Consider the following 9,367-nt stretch of genomic DNA (forward strand, 5'->3'; position numbering starts at 1 on the left):
AGTGCTATCTTCCCCCCTTGCTTTTATTTCTCTCTATCAGAGAAGTGAAGCCAAACCTCCCAGTATCTGTTACAAAGAAATACCTGTGGTTATCATAATCTTTGTTTTTTTGCCAACACTCAATCCAAAGAGTTGCGGGCAAGTGCTGGAGGAAAAAAAGACTGGACATGTTGCCTCATGTTATATTAAGAACTGTGGAATGGAACTTGACATCCTGTGCATGACTGAAACGCCTCAAATTTAAAAAAATTTTAAGAAGCTCTGTAACAAAGCAAAATATTCTCCTGTCTCCATGATCTGACTTACTAAATGTGTTTCTCAAATGTCTCTGGTTTGGGTCCTTCAACTGTGGTAACAGCAGGGCTCTGATTTCGTGCAGGAGAGGTCTAGGTGGATATTCTACAATCTCACCAATGCAAAGTGAATAAAGGACAAATGTTGGGAAGGCAAAAAATGTTCAGAAAAAGTTGGAATGTACCATATTTAAGGGTGCCTGCTATCACATTTCCTCCCTCTCCCCACCCCAGCAAATGGTGATGGTCATCCATTTTAGTTCTGCTTCCATAACTCCTATGAGGACTCGTTGCAATTTCTAAATCTGAGCTGGGAGATGTTTACCAGAAGGGCATTCAGGCAGTTAATCACACTCATGATTTCCATTTCACAAAAATCAAAAGAAGTCAACTAGTAGGTAACACCTGTTTTTGCAGAGTATATACACAGGCATTGAAAGACAAGTAAGTACATATTTACTCACAGTAATAATTGCAGGTAATGAATGAATCCCATTATAGAGCAGCACTCAGACTGCTTTTGCTGCTTAGCCAGAGACAATTTGATTTCATAATCTAATTCAGGATTATTAAAAGGGTTTTGAATCTACATTTATCAAATGCAGCCTGTATCTGGACATTTCATCTTAAGTGAAATAAGACAGTTCAAATAATTATTTTAGCTTGCTGTAGATTGTCACACAAACAACACTCAATTAAAACAAAGTCTTGTATCATACAGCGCAGCATAGTTTATTTTCGAACTCCCTTACTATTGTTGTGTGTGACAACCTGTTCACATGTGCATAACCAAACACACCTGCTCTAAGGCTAACTGGTAAAATATTTACAGTTTCAGCACACAATGAGAAGATGAAATACATACACGCTCCATGTAATGGAATGAACATGCTCCCATTGTCACTGTATTTCTAAGGCTCAGGAAATTTTGGCCCAAACTTTTTTACAATTGTACCAACACTAAAAAAACCTCTCCCCCTTTCTAGAGCTTCGTGGGTCATGCAAATCACATCTTGTCCCACGCCCTCCTCTTTAGTTTCTTCTCTTATTCCATCTCCGGACTCTGACTGGACTGTCAGTGCAGCAGCAACAAAAGCTGAGTAGATAGTGAATATTCAATATGTAATGAAGATCTAGGCTTTGAGCCACATTCCTCATTACAACCCAGCACATTTGCACCACTAATACATCACACAAGGAATGGATTTTGGCCCTAAGTGGTCAGCAGTGAATTCTCCTGGCAGAAGGAAACTCTTCACTTGTGTAAAGCTTCTGCAGAAGTTGCCTGCCCTTCCACCTGTAACTGGTTACCTGGTAACCCTTCTCCCACACGCTTTTTCACTGAATGAAGCTTAAAGGATTTGCTCCCTGCATCTATCTACATCTAACTCAGGGGTGGGGAAACTTCTTGGCCTGAGGGCCACATCAGGGTTGTGAAACTATATGGAGGGCCAGGTAGGGAAGGTTGTGCCTCCCAAAACAGCCTGGTTCCCGCCCCCTCCCATTTCCCGCCCCCTGACTACCCCCCCCTCAGAATCCTCAACACATCCAAACACCCACCCCGCTCCTTGACCCCTGACTGCCCCTTCCCAGGACACTCACCCCAACCGCACCCCCCAGGATCCCACCCCCTAACCAGCCACTCTTGCTCCCTGTTCCGACTGCCCTGACCCCTAACCACACCCCCACCCCTGGGATTCTATTGCCTATCCAAGCCCCTGCCCCGTTCCCTGTCCCCTCGCAAGAACTTCTGCCCCATCCAACCTCCTCCAGCTTCCTGTCCCGACTGCCCGGTTCCCTATCCACACCCCTGCCCCTAACTGCCCCCCGAGACCCTAACCCCTATCCAACCGTCCCCTGCTCCCTGTCTTCTGACTGCCCCCGCTGGGACCCTCTGCCACTTATCCAACTCCCTCGCTCCCTTACCACGCTGCTCAGAGCAGCAGGAGCTCGCAGCCCAGCTAGAGCTAGCCACACTGCTCACTGGTGGCGCAGAACGCTGAGGCTGCAGGGGAGGGGGGGGAACGGCAAGGGAGGGGCCAGGGGTTAGCCCGGAGTTCAGGGGCTGGGCAGGACAGTAGTTTTCCCATCTCTGATCTAACTACTTACTTACGTCCTCATGTCCACACTGAAGCCCGGAGCCCCATCAGGCGCCTCTCGCAGGTCTGAAGGCCCGAGCCCCAGCATGTGTCCCCAGCTCTCAAACTTCTGAAGATTGTTTGATGCGGCTTGGAGGATCAGTAAGTTTGGCCACCCCCGAAGAATACGGTAAATCCAGGGAACAAACTGTTTTTATTTCTATTAATTTGTTGAACTGTGCTTCTTTTACATGTTGTGACAAGCTCTCTCCACTACAATCCAATATGCAGCACTATCACTCTTGCTCAATAGTTTCTGTCAATGACTCCAAACCCTTCCCCTCCTGCTTCCTAAAACAGATCTTAGATATTCCTTAAATTTGGCAAGAATAAAAGACTTACTCTCCCTAAAACTATTACATAGAAACTGTACTTCTGTGTAGTCATCTCTAAACTATCCCTACAGATGCTCCCATATGCACAAACACTTCATATTTGAGTATTGTGTATTAGAGATGCAATGGTTTTATTTAGTTATTTATTTATTGCAGGCAGGTTTATCATCCTATCAGTGTGAGTTAAACAGCACCAGTGAGAGTTAATACAGCAGTTTTCAGTCTTCTTAGGCAAACCGAGCCAATTTACCTAAGGCAGTTCTCAGCTGTAACAGCCAGCAACTGTCTGCCATTGAGTTGCATGTGGCTGGCAAGCTCTGGGGCTCAGTACAGCAACTCATGGTAAAGGGTTTGTTCAAGAAGTCCCACAGACTTCCAAAGCACAACTTGTGTGAATACGTGCTACTCAATGTAAGAGTGACACCATTAGGCCATATATGAGAGGATAGGGGCTGAGAGTCCCAATCCCAACCCTGAAATACAAATACTGTTATACACCTTACAAAAGGATACTTCTGTGTTGATGATTTAAGGCTGCTGGCTGGTTAATTTATTTGTATTTATGCCGCTGGGTACTTGTTATTGTAAAGTCTAATTATTGTTGGAGCTCAATACTTTAGTACAAGCACAATGTTTTAAAAATGATAAATCTAAATAATTATTATAAGATGGACCATTATTGTAGAATTGTGTGTATCTATGTAAATATAAATTGTAGAGAGAGCTGATAGCGACTGCTAAATTTAAGCTGCCTAACCCTTCCCATTATGAAAGATTCTTGCAAACTTTTTTTTGAGAAACTCTCACACCTCCACAGTTTGCAGCAGACCTTTGAAATTCAGCAGGGGCAATGCCCTTGGGCTAGGAACGTGCCTTTTCTTTGTCCTGGGAATTCCATTCAGGGTGAGCAGAGGAATAAATTATTAAAAATAGCTATTTCCACAACGTGGCCTGCATGCCTCAGGAAGATTCTGGCAGCCTGTCAAAATAACAATTGACCACAAGTATTCTAAAGAGCTGGGTTCATGGTATCACTAAAGCAACAACAACACTTACCACTGCCACCACCATCTCCACTGCACTGGAAACACCTGGGTACAATCATGGATGGGGGAGGAGAGGAGAGAACCAAGGACAAGCCAAGCTAGGTCAGGCTCCCTCCCAGCACATGGCTGCAGCGTCCCATCCTACTGACCCTAGCCCCCTGGCACCAGATGGGAGCAGGAACTTCAACACCTGGATGGTGGGAGAAATTGAGAAAGGCTGGCCTGTCCCTTCCTATAAAACTTCTGGAGCTGCACACGGAACCAGCAGCCTGTCCCCCTCCTCTGGAGGCACCATGTGGGACAGAAGTCAAACCTTCCAGGGCAGGGAGAAGAGAAAGAGCCAGTTCAGACCAAGCCCTAGGGCCAGCATGTGTCACCAGTAGCTAATATCCCTTTGAGATAATAGCATTCTACCGCTGCCAACTAATGCTGTTAAATCCTCTATCTAAAGTGGTAGCCATCTGATCTGCAGTGCTGAAGGTTCCGCTGATGACATACTATGGATAGGTTCTTACAGTTGCACATAACAGAATTTTTTTTACTTTTGTCTGTCTATTTAAAAATAAAATCGAGCAAATCATGTGCAAAAGTTTCTGTCAAAAGGAAGTTATTTAGGTTGCAAAGTCAAGCACTCGAAAGTTAGGAAATGCCAGATTTATGGTTGCCTATTCAACATTAATTCGGTGCACTGTGCATATGCCTTATGATACAGCTTCCCAGCCTCATTCAGTGCACAGGAGGAAGACTCAATGGGACATAATTAAGACAGCACGAACAAATGTACACCTAGTATTTCCTACCTTCCTCTGCTTGATGTTGCAACCTAAAACCACTTTCTTCTGATGCAGTTTTTGGGAGGGGAGGGGTTGTTACACACACAATCTTCAAAAGGTTAGTGTGGTAGTATTTGGAAACTATTCCATGCAACCTGCAAAACGAATGTTTTTCATGCAGTGCTGGTTTCTGCACTTGGACTGATGCACTTCATAATCTGCTGCAACAATTCCATTAGTTACAGGACACAGGTGTTATAAATAATGACAACAACTGACAAACACAGTAAGAGAGTACATTATTTTGTGAGCACAAGAGATGACAAGACTTTGGGCTGTCACACCTATTCATGTCATGAGCTTGACCCAATAACAACAAGCGATTCCCAGGCTGCTACTGCAGACTGCTAGTATTCATAATGGTTTATTCTCATCATCATCTGATTCCGCTGCCCCAAGTGGCCACATATTGAATACCACCTCAAAGGCCAATAGAGGGGAGATGCATTATGAAGCATGCTGTTCTGAAGTTTAAACTTTATCATTTTGATGTACTAGTTTACCCCCAGCTACAACCTGGCATTCAAGATCTCAGCACAGAAACAACTTAAAAATTTAAATTAAAAACGTAGGTTGTAAGAATACAAAAGCCTCAGCCCTAGAATTGCCAACTGTCTAATCACACAAACCCAAACACCCTTGCCCCGCCCCTTCTCCGAGATCCCGCCCCGCTCCCTCCATCCCCTCCTCCCTCCATCACTCACTCTCTCCCACTCTCACTTGCTTTCACCGGGCTGGGGTAGGGGTATGGGCTTTAGGCTGGGGCCAAGGGGTTCAGAGTGTGGGAGGGGGCTCTGGGCTGAGCCTGTGGCAGAGGTGCAAGAGGAGGTGCGGGTGCTGGAAGGGAGTTTGGGTGCAGAAGAGGGCTTTGGGATGGGGTAGGGGTGCAAGCTCTCAGAGGGAGTCTAGGTGCAGAAGGTGGCTCAGGGCTGGGGCAGGGGGTTGTGGTGTGGGAGGGAGTGAGGGGCGCAGGCTCTGAAAGGTAGTTTGGGTGCAGAAGGGGGCTCCGGGCTGGGGCAGGGATGCAGGGTGCAGGCTCCAGCCAAGCAGTGCTTACCACAGACAGCTCGCAATCAGCAGCGCAACTGGATTAATGCAGGCTCCCTGCCTGCCCTGGCCCTGCGCTGATCCCAGAAGTGGCCAGCACCACATCCCTGCGGCCCCTGTGGGGGAGGGGATGGAAAGCTCCGCATGCACTGCCTGTGCCTGCAAATGCCACCCCTGCAGCTCCCACTGGTCACAGTTCCCAGCCAATGGGAGCGGCAGAGTCAGCACTGGGGCACCCTGTCTCAGTCCCCTTCCCCCGGGTCCGCAGAAAACATGCCAGCCTCTTCCGGGAGCTGCACAAAGTCAGGGCAGGCAGGAAGCCTGCCTTAGCCCTGCTGTGCCGCTGGGTTTTCAGTACCTAAAATCTCCCAGTTTGGCTTCAGTAGCCTCCAGAAGATAGGGCCCCGATTCAAGGAGACTCCTGGTGAAACCGAGAGGGTTGGGAACCCTATTCATCTCCTCTGCCTACCCAGCTCCTCCCTATTCTAAGAGACTTCATGTCACAACCATCCTGCCAATAGTCTCCTGCTGAGACACAACACTGCTCTTCATTACTGGCCTTACCCTTCTCTTTATTACTATGGCCCTAATCCTGCCACTGATCACTGAAGTGAATGCAAAACTCCCACTGATTTAAGTGGTACAGGATCATGTATTATGTGACATCTTCGACAGGTCAAGCTAACACCACACATTTACAATATGTCACTGTGAAGCAATCTCAGGAACCTCACCGGAGCACCAATCCTCAGGGCTGATCCTAGAGGTGGGCAAGCAGGGCAGTCTCCCTGGGCACTAATTTCTAGGGGGAACCGACTCACTGTGCTTTTTTTCCTTTTATCGGTTAGCCAGTTTTGCTCTACTCTGATTGGCCGGCGCATGTGTGGTTCCCCCCACCCACTCAGCTGCTAAGAATGGGCCCTATAAACGTTTTCTGCCCTGGACGGCAAAGTGGCTAGGGCCACCCCTGCCAATCCTAGCATAGAGCATTAGAGCAGAGGTTGATTGCACAATCAGGCTTCATGTTGGCTTCCAGTCAACCAAAGGGGATTTACAGCAGTTGCACAACTATCCACTTTTGCTGAAAATAAACAGCACCTTTAATTGCTCTGAAAAATGAAGAGCTTACTGTGCCTCAATTCATACATCAGCTTCTCCAGAGAATCTGCAAACTCATTTAATATTAACTTATCTGGGATAAATACTAACCTAGATGCAATAACACTGATTAAAATTAAAGCTGTGTTTCAGGACTGAATAGCATTAGAACAACTATTCTTGAAACACATTTTTTCCTATAGGCACCAAACACCAAGACAATTATATTTCAAGCTGAATATTTTCCCCTTCCTACCAAGCACGCAGGAATTCATTTTACTTCATTTATAAGTTCAAAGAAATAATAAATTTCCAACCTGTTAATATATCTAGAATTGGAACATTCAACTCAAAATGGTATTAGGTTTCACATGCCACTGTGGAGAGATTGGGGGAGGGAGGGAAAGAGCAGAGAGAGACATAAATAAGTGAAAAACAAATACACAAAGAAATTATGAATAAAGGAGTAGTCAAGAGGTTAAAAAAATATAATGAATACAGTAGAGATAGCACATACCAGGCCAAACACCTGTCCCAGCCTAACTTTTGGAGGAGTGTGAGTTGTCTGTGCTTAATGGACAGGACACATTTCCCCTTTATGTGTAAGGCACATTTTCCATTATCTAGAAACATTTTCTGTATATGCATAGATAGGAGACTCACCGGCAAAACACATTTTGCAAACTCATACAAGGTCTGTCAAACCCAAAGAAATAGTTTGCAAGGCTCCCAAAACTCAGACTCCATGAAGTTTGCCCATCCCTCCTACTTACCTGCCAAGTAGATCAACCCCACGACTCTCCTCTGCCTTAGATCAGAAGCAGCAGGCGTCACATGAAAACAACATTTCTTTTCCTCCTGTATTCTTATTAATCTTTCAGCTACTGCAGCTGCCATTTTACAAATTTACTTCTTGTAAAAAAAAAAAAAAAAACAAAACCAAAACAAAGCAGTTAAAACATACCAGTGTCCCGCTCCGTACTTCCCATTGGTGATCCATGTGTCTAGCACAAAACTGAATTCTCCTTTTCCTGCCCTTTCGGCTGCCTCGCCACCTACCACACTAGTGCACTCCGCCCACTCTATGCTGAACATTTTTCATTTAAGAAGAATGCTGTCTGCTCAGCTGTGCTCATAAGAGAATTACCACCTATTGCTCCAACTGGCTGCAAGTCATTTCTTTAATTTCAAAACAGGATTAAACAACAATTGCTGTGGTCCAATACACACATGCCCTGGCAGAAGGGTAAAATGCCAATTCTAAGAGAGAAATCACAGCTACTGAATTATTAGCTTACACATGTCATATAACTAATCCACTTGTTATTTTGGGGGGGTTGTAATGGTACTGAATGTATTAATTGGACTTGTCACAGTGTTTTGCATAAATACATTCATGGTATGAAAACGCAACCAAAGAGGTACCAAAATGATCGCTTTGGTTCAAAAAGAACAAACAGCTTGTAAGCGTGTACCCTGTTAATTTAGAAATAAAGATGCTTCATTTTATTCTTTGCACCTGTTGCCTACAAAGGAAATGACATCAGCAGACCCTAACCAACAACTGTTACAGGTATACAGGACAAAAGAACTGTGCATTAACAACAAAATCTTATTTCACACAATAAATCAAAGTCTAACCTCAATTGCATCAGTATAAATGCAAAGTGACTCCACTAAATCAGTGCCATGACTGGATTTACAGTACTGTAAATGAGATCAGAATCCAGCCCTATACATTTCATAAGGAAGCTTTTTGTACAGTTCCAGAAATTTCTTGTTGGATTAACTGAGGGTCTGATTCACATGTCAACTGCATCATATTAATGCCATGCTAGCACTGCAGAGGGGCATTAGACTGGATGTATCTGGTGACAGAGAAATTTCTGGTGTAATGGGCTCCCCAGGCAACACAGAGCCAGTATAATTAACTTTTTGGGTATGTCTACACTACGGGATTATTCAGATTGTACATAAACCGGTTTTATAAAATAGATTGTATGAAGTCGAGTGCACGTGGCCACACTAAGCACATTATTTCGGTGGTGTGCGTCCAATGTCCGAGGCTAGAGTCGATTTCTGGAGCGTTGCACTGTGGGTAGCTAACCCGTAGCTATCCCATAGTTCCCGCAGTCTCCCCCCGCCCGTTGGAATTCTGGGTTGAGATCCCAATGCACGATGGTGCAAAAACAGTGTCACAGGTGATTCTGGGTAAATGTCGTCACTCAATCCTTCCTTCGTGAAAGCAACGGCAGACAACATTTCACGCCCTTTTTCCCCTGGATTGCCCTGGCAGACGCCATAGCACGGCAATCATGGAGCCTGTTTTGCCTTTTGTCACTGTCACCGTATGTGTACTGGATGCTGCTGACAGAGGCGGTACTGCAGTGCTACACAGCAGCATTCATTTGCCTTTGCAAGGTAGCAGAGATGGTTACCATCATCTCTATTGTTCACCGTGCATATTTTTGGAAATCTAAGGCGATGATGTATCGTCTCTTGTCTTGTGCGTCTAGCTGCCTGTCTCCTATGGGTGTCCTGGACTGGCCCTCACTGAGGGAAATTCTGGCCTGGTGG

The 9,367-nt window shown here is 45.4% G+C and overlaps 1 protein-coding gene across 3 annotated transcripts in view; it reads right to left on the bottom strand.

Annotated features, from left to right (window-relative positions):
• PDZD2 (PDZ domain containing 2) overlaps positions 1-9,367 on the bottom strand; it is a 260,890-nt gene that overhangs the window by 112,268 nt on the left and 139,255 nt on the right. Inside the window, exon 1 of one of the 3 annotated variants that reach the window (XM_075066891.1) lies at positions 7,564-7,623. The exons of the other annotated variants lie outside the window; for them this stretch is intronic. The gene's annotated coding sequence lies outside the window, so the exon portion shown is untranslated. Of the gene's footprint in view, positions 1-7,563; positions 7,624-9,367 lie in introns of those variants that run through there. 3 annotated transcript variants of the gene reach the window in all.

Source organism: Chelonoidis abingdonii, chromosome 6 (genome assembly GCF_003597395.2).
Source record: "Chelonoidis abingdonii isolate Lonesome George chromosome 6, CheloAbing_2.0, whole genome shotgun sequence".
Taxonomy (NCBI): Eukaryota; Metazoa; Chordata; order Testudines; family Testudinidae; genus Chelonoidis; species Chelonoidis abingdonii.